Source organism: Pogoniulus pusillus, chromosome 18 (genome assembly GCF_015220805.1).
Source record: "Pogoniulus pusillus isolate bPogPus1 chromosome 18, bPogPus1.pri, whole genome shotgun sequence".
NCBI classification, from domain to species: domain Eukaryota; kingdom Metazoa; phylum Chordata; class Aves; order Piciformes; family Lybiidae; genus Pogoniulus; species Pogoniulus pusillus.
The window spans coordinates 21,062,887-21,077,765 of NC_087281.1; the positions used below are offsets into that span (position 1 = coordinate 21,062,887).

At 44.4% G+C, this 14,879-nt stretch overlaps 1 long non-coding RNA gene across 2 annotated transcripts in view; it reads left to right on the forward strand.

The window, feature by feature from the left end:
* Positions 1-4,016: 4,016 nt before the first annotated feature.
* Positions 4,017-14,879, forward strand: part of LOC135183565 (uncharacterized) — a 64,774-nt gene continuing 53,911 nt past the window's right edge. For both annotated transcript variants that reach the window (XR_010305605.1, XR_010305604.1), the window contains exons 1-2: positions 4,017-4,100; positions 4,625-4,686. This is a non-coding gene — a long non-coding RNA (uncharacterized LOC135183565). The remainder of the gene's footprint in view (positions 4,101-4,624; positions 4,687-14,879) is intronic.

Sequence of the window (14,879 nt, forward strand, 5' to 3'; positions counted from 1 at the left end):
CCTGTAGCTATTTGGCCTCACTTGGTTTTTACCACTGATCTTTTATTTTTTTTTTTTTTTCTTTTAGAATCAACCAGGTTGGAAGAGACCTCCAAGATCATCCAGTCCAACCTAGCACCCAGCCCTAACCAGTCAACTAGACCATGGCACTAAGTGCCTCATGCAGTCTCTTCTTGAACACCTCCAGGGACGGTGCCTCCACCACCTCCCTGGGCAGCCCATTCCAATGCCAATCACTCTCTCTGCCAACAACTTCCTCCTAACATCCAGCCTAGACTTCCCCCAGCACAACTTGAGACTGTGTCCTCTTGTTCTATTGCTGGTTGCCTGGGAGAAGAGACCAACCCCCACCTGGCTACAGCCTCCCTTCAGGGAATTGTAGACAGCAATGAGGTCCCCCTGAGCCTCCTCTTCTCCAGGCTGCACACCCCCAGCTCCCTCAGCCTCTCCTCATAGAGTTTGTGTTCCAGGCCCCTCACCAGCTTTGTTGCCCTTCTCTGGACACGTTCCAGCACCTCAACATCTCTCTTGAATTGAGGAGCCCAGAACTGGACACAGCACTCAAGGTGTGGCCTGACCAGTGCTGAGTACAGGGACAGAATAACCTCCCTTGTCCTACTGGCCACACTGTTCCTGATGCAGGCCAGGATGCCCTTGGCTCTCTTGGCCACCTGGGCACACTGCTGCCTCATCTTCAGCCTACTATCTACCAGTACCCCCAGGTCCCTTTCCTCCTGGCTGCTCTCCAGCCACTCTGTCCCCAGCCTGCAGGGCTGCTTGGGGTTGTTGTGGGCAAAGTGCAGAACCCTGTTTCCCAGCTATAATTTCATGTTACCTGGTAGGATCCTTTGTGGAATAGATATGCAGTAGTTAAACCTACTGAATTCACTGGAAAGGTATTTATTATGTTAGAAGAGATTTTTGTTTAAGCCAACCTGACCTCTAATTTTGGCTTATAATTACTAAGTAGTATTCATATATAGTTTCTGTTGTCATAAAATCTCATGAAAATGAAATGAAATTTCAAAAGGTCTCGTTGCTACTTTTTGTTTGCTGATAAATGTGTGAAAATAAAGTAAAGGCACTAGGCAGTGGAAGTTTCCTCTCTGTGATTTTGCTTTGGTGCTGTGGAGTTTCATCCTGAGCTATGGAAGGAGCTGCCTCGGGCAGCACTTGCTTATGGAAGTGAGAGTCCACCTCCTGGTGGTGGCTTGCTTTATTGCTTAACCTCAGCCTAGGGTTCCCCATGAGAGACACTGACAGCATGTTGAGAACGTCACATTTTCTCCATCTCATTGCTAGGACTTGTGCTGAATAGGGCACAAAATGGGCTTGAGCATGTCCTGTCCTGCCCAGACACATTTAGCTGCCTGCCTGCACTGCAGCCAGAGGCGGGAAAGCAGGACAGAGAAACCCAGGCAGCCCAGTCTGGTTTGATCCGGTTGCCTGAGGGGGGTTCACGAGGCCCAGGCCCCTGTCACGGGCAAGGCCTATGCGCCCCCATTTTGGAAGACAGCAGCCTGTGGGTTCTGCTGTTTTGGGGCTGCTTGGGTGACTGCCAGAGGTGATTGGGTGATTGTGTGGCCAGTGAGACCATCAGCCTCAGGCATTGCCCTGTGAACGGGGGTGAGCAGGTGAGCAAGGAGCTCGTCTGCTCGTTCCTTCCTCGCTCACCTGCTGCTCGCCCGCCTCAGCCGCCTCAAACCGCCTCAAACCGCCTCAAGCCGCCTCAGCCAGCAGCTGATTCCACTTTGCAGCCCATGTGGAATTCGCCACAGGACTTGTGTTGAACATTTCCCTGCCTCTGTTTTGGGCCACGGACATGAGGACTGGTGAGTGTTCTTCACTCTTTGTTCGAGCTGCTGAAGGATTTTAATCACCCTCACACGCAGCAAATGAAGCCTCCAGAGTCTCTGTTAAAGGCACTATCTGAAACCTGTCAAAATTCCATTGCATAGAGGCATTCTGTGAAACAGTTCTGCTAACTGTGCCCGAGAGCTTGTGTGGAGAGTTGGAAATGAGTTTGGGGGAATTATTCTGTGTATATTAATAAAATATTTAATAACTTTTACCCCAAACTCCGATTTCAACTGGTCCCCTTCATAACAGACACCAGAGCCCTCATCCTGCTTTGGATACTGAGGAAGTGAGTGAAGGAGCTCCTGGCTAGGTGGCAATGGGGGAGAGAGTCACTTGTTTATGGAATCGAGGCAAGAGGTTTGGTATCTGTCTGGTTTACTTGCTTGGAAGAAGGACTTTTTATGCATGAGAGAAATAAGTGTGCTACTTGCATAACCCTGGAAACAACGCCTTTGCCTAGGTTGTCCAGGTTTGCCAGAGCTACTTTATGCCCAACAGTAGTACATACAAGCTCAGAGGATATGGATTTTTTTTGTGGACATCAAGGAGCTTTGAAGTGCCATTGCTTAGAACAGACAGACTTGACTTCAGTGGTGTCAGAAGACCAGTGTGCCTAAGATGGTTGAAAGGAATTCCCTTTTAGAATCACAAAATCACAGAATCAATCCTGTTGGAAAAGATCTTCAAGAGCAAGTCCAACCTATCACCCAATATTATCTCCTCAACTAAATCATAGCACCAAGTGCCACATCCAGTCTCTTTTTAAACACTTCCAGGGATGGGGACTCTACCACCTCCCTGGGCAGCCCATTCCAGTGGCCAATCACTCTTACTGTGAAGATCTTCTTCCAAACATCAAGCCTGAATCTCCCCCCTGGTGCAGCTTTTGACTTGCTTTCACTGGTTGCCTGGGAGAAGAGATCACCACCCACCTGGCCACAACTTCCTTCCAGGATTCAGATTGAATCGTGTGGAATCCATGTTTTCCCACCAGCATTAAGGATATCAAGTATAAGACTAGTGAGTGTGAAGCATGACTGATTGATTTTTCAACTTTGAGTGTGTTGTAGGTTTGCTTCTGTTGAAAATGATGTGGTGGGGAAGAAAGCTAGACAGTGTGTCACTGGAGTAAGGGAGAATTTGTACCTTCTTCAAACGCTTAAGCACATTCAGGATGGAAAAACATTGTGAAGTGCTTTGAAGTGGTGGCTCCAAAGGTCAAATCCAGTAGCCTGCAATGATTGCAGCTATTGACAGCAGTTAAACTACATATAAGATTCAAACCCAGAAGGAAGATAGAAATCCTCACAGTGGAAAAATCTCCAGTTATATATTATTTTGGCTATACATATAGTGAACATTTTTTTATCTATAATTTCCATGTCTATATTTTATACTTTATGTATATGTTTCACTTTTATTATGGTACTTAACAGTAAACCTTTAAATGGCATTTTTGACACATAACATTTAAGGAATATGTTTGATCAATCAGTTTCTAAAGAAGAATTTTTTTTCAGTCCTTGACTACAGTTCTGATTTCATCTTCTTCTGTATTTGTGACCTACTTCACACAATATTTTCCAGCCATTGTAGGTACTTACTTGTCCAAATTTATGATAACCAGCAAATACTGCTGTATTAGTACTTCTTTCACCTCCATTTCCCTTCTAAACTGTTTAGTAATAATCATAAGGCAGGAAGGAGTATTAAAATTATATCAAAAAAGGGAAATTTGCTGCCCAGGGAGGTGGTGGGGTCAATGTCCCTGGAGGTGTTCAAGAAAAGCCTGCATGAGGCACTTGGTGCCATGGTCTGGTTGACTGGCTAGGGCTGGGTGCTAGGTTGGACTGGCTGATCTTGGAGGTCTCTTCCAACCTGGTTGATTCTCTGATTCTATGATTGCGTATTTGTGAGTAAGTTTATTGTCATATGCTTGTCGGGTTCCCAGTGAATTCCCTGCTGCTATGCATTTTAGAAGTGTACAGGGTTAACCCTCCAGGGGGACTGACCTTGAGCCTGACCCTAGGTGGTCTTGACCCCTCCCCAGGGGTGGGTCTGAATACCACCAGGTGATTCATGGTTAGCCTACTCCCTCTTCCTTTCTAAGGTCTATAAAAGCAGGGGGACTTACTGCTTGCTTTCTCTCCCTGCTTACCAGCGTTGCCATCCTGATTCTCTTTGTTTTACCATGTGGCCATCACCCACGAGGTAGACCAACCCATTGCCATCAAAATCTGGTATTTACACAGTTTGTATTTGTTTTCCCTTCCCTATACCTTTGTAACTTCCCTACCTCAGATACCTTTTTAATTTATTGTTAAACTTTTCTTCTTTTTAACTTCCAAATCAGAGTGAGATTATTTATTTGTGTGTGCTTACCTTTCCTCTCTCTACATCTAATTCCTTTCTTTTGGGAAAGAAGGGGGAAGGGCACTCTGTAAATTGCTATTGGTTCTATCAAATATATTTGAGTCTCTGGGAATTTAAATTAGAACGTAGGCAATTAATTGGGGTAACCCTGTGCAAGAAGCCAGTGAAGCCATTTTCATTACTAAAATCCTCATTAGCATTCCCCCAGCAGGTAAAAAACTCACAGTTTTGTTATTGCCCATTTCTGATATATCCCTCCATGTGAATGTATTATATTCAGAGGGAAAAATGAAATACAAGATAGTCTTAGGCATTAGACATATGTCCCCCCTCCAACAAACAACCAAAAATGGAATGCTTATATTCTTCCTTCTTATTTTTTGCTCTACAGGCAGAGAGTGGTCAGAATAACTTCTGCAGATGACCAGGCCAATCTCTTCTTACTTTCTTTGGGTGAGTATTTATGCTGACTACCATTTTTATTCTTCTTCTGTTTTTCCCATTTTTTCCCACCTTGTTTTTTGAAATGCCATGGAATCTCTTTTTCTTGACTGCTACCTGTTTAGAAAATGGATTCTTTTTCTTCCTTTTATTTTTTTAATCCTTTCCCCACTCTGGCCAGCTGCTGTATTTGTCTTCACTTACAGTGTGTAACCTTCTGAACTCCTGTCTTCCTTTCTGTGGTGGTATCAAAGGCACAGTCAGCCAGCATCACCAGGCAAAAGTTGCCTTAATGTTGTGGTGCTAAGGGAATACAAATAGAAACTTTATGCCTCACACCAAGGCTGTGAGGTGTTGAGACCTTATATCAATGAGAAGCACCCCGTGGGTTGGTTTGCCTGTGCCTGAGGGAGCTGGGGCATGTCCTGGTAGAGGCTGCATCCACTGAGGTGCCATTAATAGGCTCCCTGGTGAGGAGTGGCCCTTGCCTCAAGTGGATGGGATGTTAATTGGAGTAGAACAAGGAACAGTAGTGGAGGCTGGGTTTTCTTGCACCAAAATGCCTCTCAAATTGCAGGGGATGCCTGGAAGTGTCATGTCAGATTTGAGTCCCAGAGCCTTCTCATACTGAGGGAAGACTGTGGAGGGAAAATCCCTCTTACCTTGGGCACTGGGGAAGTGAGGTCTTCAATGGCTGTCAACAGCCCACCACAGGGGTTTTCTTTCTTGGGTTGTCCAGCCTACTTTAAAGGTGAGAGTAGCTGTTCTCATCTCTGAAAAATACAGTTCAGCTCTCAGACCTGGCTAGAGCAAAATCATGGTGGCTGGCAGAGCTCTTGTGCCAGCCTGCCTGAGGTGAGCAGTATTTGCAGGGTGGTGGGAAATGCAGTTTCCTATACTTGTCTAAATCACGACCTGCTGAGGATTTTTTTTGCAGTAAAGCATGACTGTGGCCTTACCAGAGAGAAAAAAAACATGATATGGGAGGTTGTGGAGGCACAAGAGCACACAAAACAAGCAGTCAGGAGAATGGCTCTGAAGGCTATGTGTTCCATTCCCCATATGGCTGGAGATTATTATTTGGAGCAAAAAGCCTCGGGAAAGCCACCTGCAGGCTGATGCTGGTGGGATCCATGCATGTGCTGCAGACCCTCAGCAGAGTGAGTAACAAATGTGCCCAAGCACTGGGGCGGCTCAGACCTCTGTCTCGCTGTAGAAGCACAGTAATGTATCATGGTGGAGGAGTAAACAGGGCAGCAAACAATCATCTGCAGTTATCAAATGTGAATGTCTCTGTGGAACTCAATTGCTTTTTTAGGTCATTTTACGCCTCTCTGGCCCCTGTGCCCTAAGTATTGCCATTTTAAATAAGCAATCTGAAGCATAAGAGACACAGCGTGTGTTTTATGTGTGGGTGATTTCAAGGCTTCCATACAGCTGAGGACAGGTCCTCTAGGACTCATGTTGCATTTTTCACAGCCAGTGTTTTGAATGGCTTGCAATGTAGTGCCATACAAGTGCTTTGTCCACAGATTAATTGTGTGCTGAAAGCCCAGGGGTACCAAAAAAGAGATGAAAAATGCATTCATATAGAAAGACATCTATGTAATTCTGTGGAGTAAGTATCATTATTAACTGCTGTAAATAAGAAGCTATTTGCTAGCATGCCAGACCCTCCAGAATAGCATTAACATGGGTAGCCTGAGCTTGCTTCAAAAGAAAAGCTGCTCAAATTTGGTAATTAAGTTAAAATCAGTCAGGGTAAAAGGAATATGCAAGACAGCATTAGCTTGGGTACAGCAATTCTGCAGCTTTTCTTCAGCACAGAAGTGGAGATGGTTTTTGGCACACACCAAGGAAAGTGTATCAGAGGAGTCAATATGACAAATAATATTCATTGGGGAAGGGACAATTCAGCTGGTAAAAGAGGGAAACTAAACCAAGCTCATTGCAAAAGAGTGAATGTAAGTGCAGAATTTATTGTAACTGAAGAACCCAAAAGTTAGGCCAAGATCCCTTAAGGCATCTGTTGAAAGAAATGCACTGAACACTATGGCTAGCTCATAGATAAGATGGCCAAGCAGGAGTTTTCTTTAACCTGGGAGCTGCTTAGCCATGATTATTTCAGCCCCAAGGACTCAGGATAGCAAAGGCCACAGGCCAAGTTTGTCAGCTAACACAATCATTGGACTACTTGCTCACTGTGCCTTCAAAAGATAGTTTAGACTTTGACAAAAAAAGGATTGAAGAGAGGATTTTCATACATAAAATGAAATGTGTTTATTTTGAACAGCAGTACAAATCATCTGCCAGAGGGGCTGTTTTGAAGGAGAAATGTTCCATTTTCTGGAGGGTAAAGGGCAGATGCTGAAGCCAAAGAAGTACCTTTAGGCTCTTCATTCCAGCTCACCTCTCTGCCTGCTGCTGGGGAAGGGAAAGGTGCTTTCTCAGATGTGCTATGTTTTGCAGTCTTTTCTAGCTGCACTGATGTCTGCCATCTCTCTGCTGCTCCCATTCAGCATGCCAGCCACCGTAAGCCTTCTCCTTGGGTGCTTTGCTTTTCCTCATTCACTGTACCAGGGACATCAGCTTGCCAGACTGGGCTGATTGGTTTGTAGTTCGGCTGCTCTCAGTTGCTTTCCTTGAAGGGGCTGTGAGAGCATATGCATGGTTTGTTTAGATCTTTGTTCAAGACAAGTGGCTCTCTGTAGCACGTAGCTCTCGTGCGTTTACTCTGGAGTGATGCAGTTATGGTCCTCCCCAAGGAAGCCACTGAGACTGACCTGTGGGATGCGAGTGTATTGGCTTGCACTGATGAGCTTGTGCGTTATTTGCTCCAGAGCATGAACACCAGCTCTGTCTGCTCCTTGTCACACAGGCAGTTTTTCCATATTGCCTCTGTGTTTGCAGAAAGCCCAGATGGTCTAAATTTCTCAGCCACCATGGAAGAATAAGCATTTGGGCTCTTCATGCTGCCTGTCAAGGGGTATGCCATGTTGCAGACTGGTGTCCTGGCAATGCTGTCATCGCTGTCTGGGGGCAGGCAAGAAGATGCTTGCCAGCAGGAGGTCAAGACAGCACAAAGCTTGGCTTTCTGAAGGTGTGGAAATAGTGTGCACTGGCTTTATCAGGGCCTGTGAGGTGGACCTAAATGGTCCTCAGTCTGATAGTACTGTCTGTATAGCCAGAGCTGCCTCTAGGTGAGCAGTGGATGGAAGACTGGTGCTGTCAAGTACTCTTTCCACGGTTAAGGAAGCCAGGACACTCTTGGTGTCTACAGTATGAATATGGCAGAGATACCAGATGATGTTCTGATGTTCTGCTATGCTGCTGGTAGTGGTGGGCTGCTTTGCTCTGCTCAAGTATTAGAGATATGGCAGTAAGTATATGTGACACAGTGGCAGCCTCTCAGCCCATGTGACTGTGCCAGGAGAGGTGGCCATTCCTTCACCACTGGTGAATGTGATGAGACCCAGACCTATGCTGAGAGCATTACCTCTGAGAGACACTGGGGCTCGGCAGTGTGGCACAGAGTCCCTCAGCATGGATACAACAGGTTTGAGTAATCCAGCTTGCCAACCTTGAGCCAAATTGTGGCCTCGTGGGCAAAAGCAGTGTCACTGAATCCCAAGGTTGGCCGAGTCCAGAGAGTGGTGGTGAATGGTACCACAGTTGGCAGTTGATGATCTGGATGAGGGGATTGAGTCCAGCATCAGTAAGTTTACAGATGACACCAAGCTAGGAGCAGGTGTTGATCTGTTGGAAGGTAGAAGAGCCCTGCAGAGGGACCTAGACAGGCTGGATGGGTGGGCAGAGGCCAATGAGATGAGATTTAACAAGGCCAAGTGCAGGGTTCTGCACTTTGGCCACAACAACCCCAAGCAGCACTACAGGCTGTGGACTGAGTGGCTGGAGAGCAGCCAGGGAGAAAGGGACCTGGGGGTACTGGTAGGTAGTAGCTGAAGATGAGGCAGCAGTGTGCCCAGGTGGCCAAGAGAGCCAATGGCATCCTGGCCTGCATCAGGAACAGTGTGGCCAGTAGGATGAGGGAGGTTATTCTGCCCCTGTACTCAGCACTGGTCAGGCCACACCTTGAGTGCTGTGTCCAGTTCTGGGCTCCTCAATTCAAGAGAGATGTTGAGGTGCTGGAACATGTCTAGAGAAGGGCAATGAATCTGGTGAGGGGCCTGGAACACAAACTTTATGAGGAGAGGCTGAGGGAGCTGGGATTGTTAAGCCTGGAGAAGAGGAGGCTCAGGGGTGACCTCATTGCTGCCTACAACTCCATGAAGGGAGGTTGTAGCCAAGTGGGGGTTGGTCTCTTCTGCCAGGCAACCAGCAAGAGAAGGGGACACAGTCTCAAGTTCTGCTGGGGGGGAGGTATAGGCTGGATGTTAGGAGGAAGTTGTTGTCAGAGAGAGTGATTGGCATTGGAATGGGCTGCCCAGGGAGGTGGTGGAGTCACCATCCCTGGAGGTGTTGAAGCAAAGCATGGCTGAGGCACTTGGTGCCATGGTGTAGATGACTGTCTAGGGCTGGGTGCTAGGTTGGACTGGCTGACCTTGGAGGTCTCTTCCAACCTGGTTGATTCTATGTTTCTAAGGTGAACATGGGGGATAAATATGTGTTGCCATGAGGCTGCTCATGGGCTGACTTGCGTAAGTGGCTGCCCTGTTGGTGCACTGCAAGAGAAAAGCAGTGAAAGATTTGATTTTGGAGATGGTCTGGAAAAATGGTGGCTCTTATTTGCATATTTCAATATTGGTATATACACTCAATAATCTTTTAATGGTAGAACTGAATGTAATTTGATTGTGTTCTGAGGTGATTATATATAAATCACTTTAGGAAGTAGTTGTTTAGAATTAAATGAAATACAATATTGCTGACTTTCACAGACTTCTGCTAACCTGTATGAACAGAACAGTTGGCATTTAATTATTTGTGTAACTAATCCAAAGAAATAAAAGGGTTTGGAAGGATAATTAGTAAGTTGTCATGTAAGTGGTTTCTCTAAATGGCTCATAGCCTTTAAAAGGACAAAAGAAATTGCGCATAAAGAATAGGTTATTAGAAATAAATGGGCCTGCAATTATTCATAGCATAAGAAACGGACAATTCAGTTCACAATGGTGTTCTTTTGAAGCACTACAGGTAGAGTATTTGCATAAAATAGCATCTGAAATTTGCAGTTGGCTTTGTTTCTCTTTTAGAATGCATTATGTAATTACTACATCAAGTCCCATTCGAAGAAAACCTTTGTAACTTTAATTATGTTAATTCCAGTGCTGCAAATAATTGGTTGTATATTGAGTAAAATGAATGTGGGGTTTTGGCCCCTTAAATATGAGTGAACTATCTCACGGGGATGCCTGCTTTGTAGCCAGCTTTTTCTGGTTTATTCTATAAGGCTTTTGTGTAAGAGTGCCATAAAATTAATTCTCTAATTAGGAGCTAGGTTGGGGGACGTGGAGAAAGTTTAGAACTATATTTATACTTTGGATAGTGTAGCTGGATGGAAAGCACTGTTACATTAAAAAAACCCACACTTATTTTTTCCTTCATTGGCCCATAAACCTGCAATTAAATATTGAAATGCAGTGCCACATTCTGCCCTTGGGTAAATGCTGTGCCTAGAAACAGCTGGTGTCATGGCACTGGCATCAGACATTTGGGGATGAGTATGACCTTTTGAGAGTTCTCCATGTGTACTGGAAAATGCTTCAAGTCCCTTTTTCTCAAGGGGATCGGGAGGGAATTCACATTGTGCTCTTGTTTTCTGCCATGGAAACACAGTTGGGTTGCTGAGGGTCTGGCGCTGGTTTAGTCAGCAAGTATTAGTTTTGTTCTGTCTGATTACCAGGTTCAGTCAAAAGTAATATATGGAAAGACCTATCAGAATGCCCTTCAGCAAAATGTAGCATTATCCTGCCCCATAAATGTCAGATTACTGTTTGTGTTGTGGCCACCTCTTCTTCTGCACAGACTGAAAACAAAAAGCCCAATGTATTTTTGCACCATTACAGGAGAGACATGCTGAATTAGAGGGAAAATCCAGAGGGACAGTAAAGTGGCACTAGTTGTACTTGATTTTGTCACTTCTCTCAGGGAAACAGTCCTGGGAATGGAGCCATCAGCATCTAGGTACTGTCAGCAGCTACAGGATATGAGCAATATGCTGCATTTCTCATTCATTCTTTGCTTTCACTAAAAGAGCAGGTTACCTTCCTTCAGGGGATTTTGATGTCTCGGTGCCCTGAGGTCAAACATTGATTCTTCCCTTTCCCTGCTCCCCCTCACCCTGCAAAATCAAAACGCAGCAGGAACCAGCCCTCTCTGTTTGTTTAACTGTAGCAATTATGCCAGTGTCCCCTTCTGGACTTCATGGGATAGCATTATGGTGAGATCATATTCCTGTTTAATTCCATCTGCAGCCAGAGGGCTAAAACCCATTTCTCCCAAGACACAACAGAAGTGCCAAACTGTAGGCTTCTCTGATATGAGGAAACTTCAGGCACTTTCTTGTTAAAGCTGTTGCACTTAGCTTAGAACAACTGAAGTTAATCAGGCAAGACACTGACTGGATGAGTATGCATGCTGTTGGGAGATAGGACATGAAGGGCTGAAATGTAAGGAGAAGAGAAGGAAAGTACTGGTCTCTTGTGCTCTGCAATAGTACCTTAATTGCTGCATTATGGTCTGTTTTATGTGGAAATAGCTGCTGCTGCTGTACCTGATGTGGAAAACAATCCTATGGGTGCACATTAGGTGGGTATGCGAGGTGAGAGGTCTTTTTGAAGGCTGGAGAGTATCCCTCTGCTGATTCTGGTTGCTAGAAACGAGAGAATGAAAATGTATGGACATATTGGCACAAGAATGATATCATCCCCAGATCAAATGGAAATCTCTGCTCTCGGAGCAGCATTGATCTGGGCAAACTCCTCTGCTTTCTGCTCTACACTTGCTGAATATGAGAGTGGTATTCTGCTTCCATCATCTCCATATTCTTCAGGACAGAAGACTTCCTCTCACCCTAAGCCACTCAATGTTCCAAGATGATGCACATGTACTTAAGGTATGCTTAGGTACTAGTGCAGTTACTTTTGTTTTTACATTAAAGTACATTAAGAAATAATCAGTGCAAGATTATTACTCTGTAAGCTTCACATTATGAGTTTTACTAATCCCCAAACAAAAGCTGAACCTTCTGTAGTTACTGTTTATTGACTAGCTAAGTAACAGTCTACCTCCGGTAGTGAGGTTGTTCTATTATTTTAGCTTTACTGCTAATGAAATTTGACAACATTTCAGTTGCAGGGAGATTTTAGGTCGATGTTGAAAGATTTATGCTAAGGGTTAACATTACACAGCTTTCCACTACACATTCTAATTGTGCTTGTGTAGAAGGATGTACTCTGAGCCTAGTTTGATCACAGTGTTAATTTTGAATCAAAAGTAACTGATTTTTTTTTCACCTTTTCCTGATAAATGGTACTGTTGATTTCTCTACTACTCAAGTACCTGCTTCAGGGATTGATTTAAACAAGTGTTTTTTTTTTTTTCTTATTCAGAAAAAAAAAAACATGTAAGAACAGGCTTAGTTTAAGGTCCTCTATAGACTGCATGAAAATTCTCTCTGGATAATAAGAATGTTTGTACTATGAGGCCATCTGGGTTCAAAGTCTATTAGTCATGGCCTCACTCACTCTTCATCCACCATACTCTGTGGTCTCAAATGGTGATAAAACATTTCCTCCAGATAAGTGAGTGGTTCTGTAGTGGATGAACCTCAAAGACCTCCAGGGTATTGCTGCACTCTTTACAACTGAAACTGTCTTTTCTCCCTCTTGCATTTGTTCTGACCTCCCTTGTCCCAGAGGGCTGCAGCTCTTCTTGTTGATTCCAGGTGGAAGTGGTCAGTGCTGCTTATGGTCCAGTGAGGGACTGGATGGATAAAGTCCATGAGTTTGTTGGCCAAGGAGTTCCTCTTGTTCCTCACAATATACCATTAAAATATTGTATTCTCTGCATGTGAGGCATTGCTGAGCTAACAAAAGTTGTACGATTGGTTTTCAAAAGCAATCCTGCCTGTAATTTAATGTTACCTGAAGTGTACTGCCCTGAATCCTGAATTGGGAAATAAGTCCATATGCTGAATTCCTTAAAAGATATGTATATTTATGTCTGGGATTGGTCTGTCCTGTTGCAGATAATGTGACCAGCTGACAAATGTAAAAGTATCTGTGACAGAATGGAGAATGTAAGCATATATATTTCTACAGATACTGTAGAAGGCTATTATCCCTAGAAACATTCTAGGGATAATATCTACATCTATTATAACCAGCAAAATATATATAAACATTAATTAAACTGGAAGAGAAGGTTCCTGCAGCCAAACGCTGCTTGTGGTCAATACGCCACTTACCCAATACCTGGGCCTAAGCTCTTTCTGCTCTGTGGCAGAAGGCAGTAGAGAATTACAAAGAGGCACTTAAGCATTTACTCACAGATTATTACTATTACCCTTGCAGGGGCCAACTACAGTCCAGACAGTGCCCAAATGCTTTCGGGGGACTCTGTCATGTTGGATGTTGAGGCTTGAATCTTCCCAGCTTCTGGGGACAGGATGCAGACAATCTCTGACTTGTTCTCCTGGCTTCTTCTGGATGATCTCTGTATACCTCCAGGGATTCTGGGCAGGACCTTCAGGTGCAGAGGCAGATGTGTGCAGTCTCAGCACGATGTCATGCTGGCCCCACAGGCTGATCGTGTGCAGGCATCCAGGGTCTGCTCCTGGTAACTGGCGGCAGTGGAGTTTAGCAGGCAGCACTAAGGCAGTGTGCAATGGCAGCAGGGCTGGGCACAGCAGAGAGAGCAGGCACAGAGCAGGGAAGCAAGAGCAGGTTGTTCACTTGGCTATCTCCTTTTATCAGTGTGGGCTGAGATTAATTGCCCTTTGGACACAGAATAGCCACTCAGGATGGCAGTTAGCCAAACCTTACCATGTTAGGCAGGGTCCACACGCCTGCCCCCCCAAAATATGGGAAGAGCACAGGCCTTGCACTCGGTAAGCCATAAGCTAGGCGGGTGGGCTTACACAACAGCGATACACAACCTGGGCCCTGGGCAGGCCAGACCTTATGGCGCCTGTCCCTTTGTGTCCGTTCGATAGGTAAGCATGTATAAGCCTATTTTGGGCCTATGGGCTCTCCAGGACACCTGTGTCTTGCTCTTATCTTCTGAGAAGTGTGAAAATCCATCATTTTCAGATAAAGAGGTTCTCTTCTGTGAAAGGTGGGCTAGAGACTAGACTTCATCTGCACCAATCTCAGTGACTAATGCATAAAATGATGGATAGTAATAAAACTGTCTGCTTTTAGTTGTTTTAAAAACTGAACCGTATAAGCAACCCTTCAGGAATTTTCAGTCATTACTCTTTTCTATAAAAGAAACTTTAGAATTGAATCATGACTGCAGCCTTGGACTCTATGTTGAGTACCATTTAATAAAAGCTAAGTAAATTGAGGAAATGTAATACCGCTGCCTAAAAGTAGCTCTGCTAAGGACTGCTACAGGCTTGAAATGTGGAATCTGTCTTTGAGCTTTGTTTTCCTGCTTGAATTAATAGCAAAATATGAAATAGACTCTCAAAACTGGCTTCTAACAATGTTTTCTTTCTGTGTTATTCATATGCAAGACATTTTATCTGTCTGAAATACTAGGATCCAAGTCTCATTTTACTCACCTCTTTTCCTTTGGTTATATTATTATTGTCCTTAGCTGCTGTGAAATTCTCAAAGTCACCTTTCTTCAGTATTTTGTTCCTTTGATAGGTTGCAATGCCTGCTAGCTGTTGTGACTGCTTTGTCCATGGAGAAGATTTATGATTAAACTGAGTAGAAACAGGTCCTGGGGAAAACTGTATACATTCTGAAACAGCGTTAGAGATGTTAATTCCCTTTTGGAGATGTGTATTGCATGTAATTTAATAGCCCTAGTATAAGACCCAGACAGTGTCCCTTTTAAACTGTTTGTATAATAACTTTAGTATGGGCCATAACTTTTCTGAATTCCTCAGCAGATGTTCAGGTTGATGAATGCCTCAAAAGGTTGTTTCCTTTTATCTATCTACGTTTAAAAATTACTGGTGTGCCAGCATTTGCTCTGTGACTGGGAAAATCAGTGGGTGCTTAACTGACCAA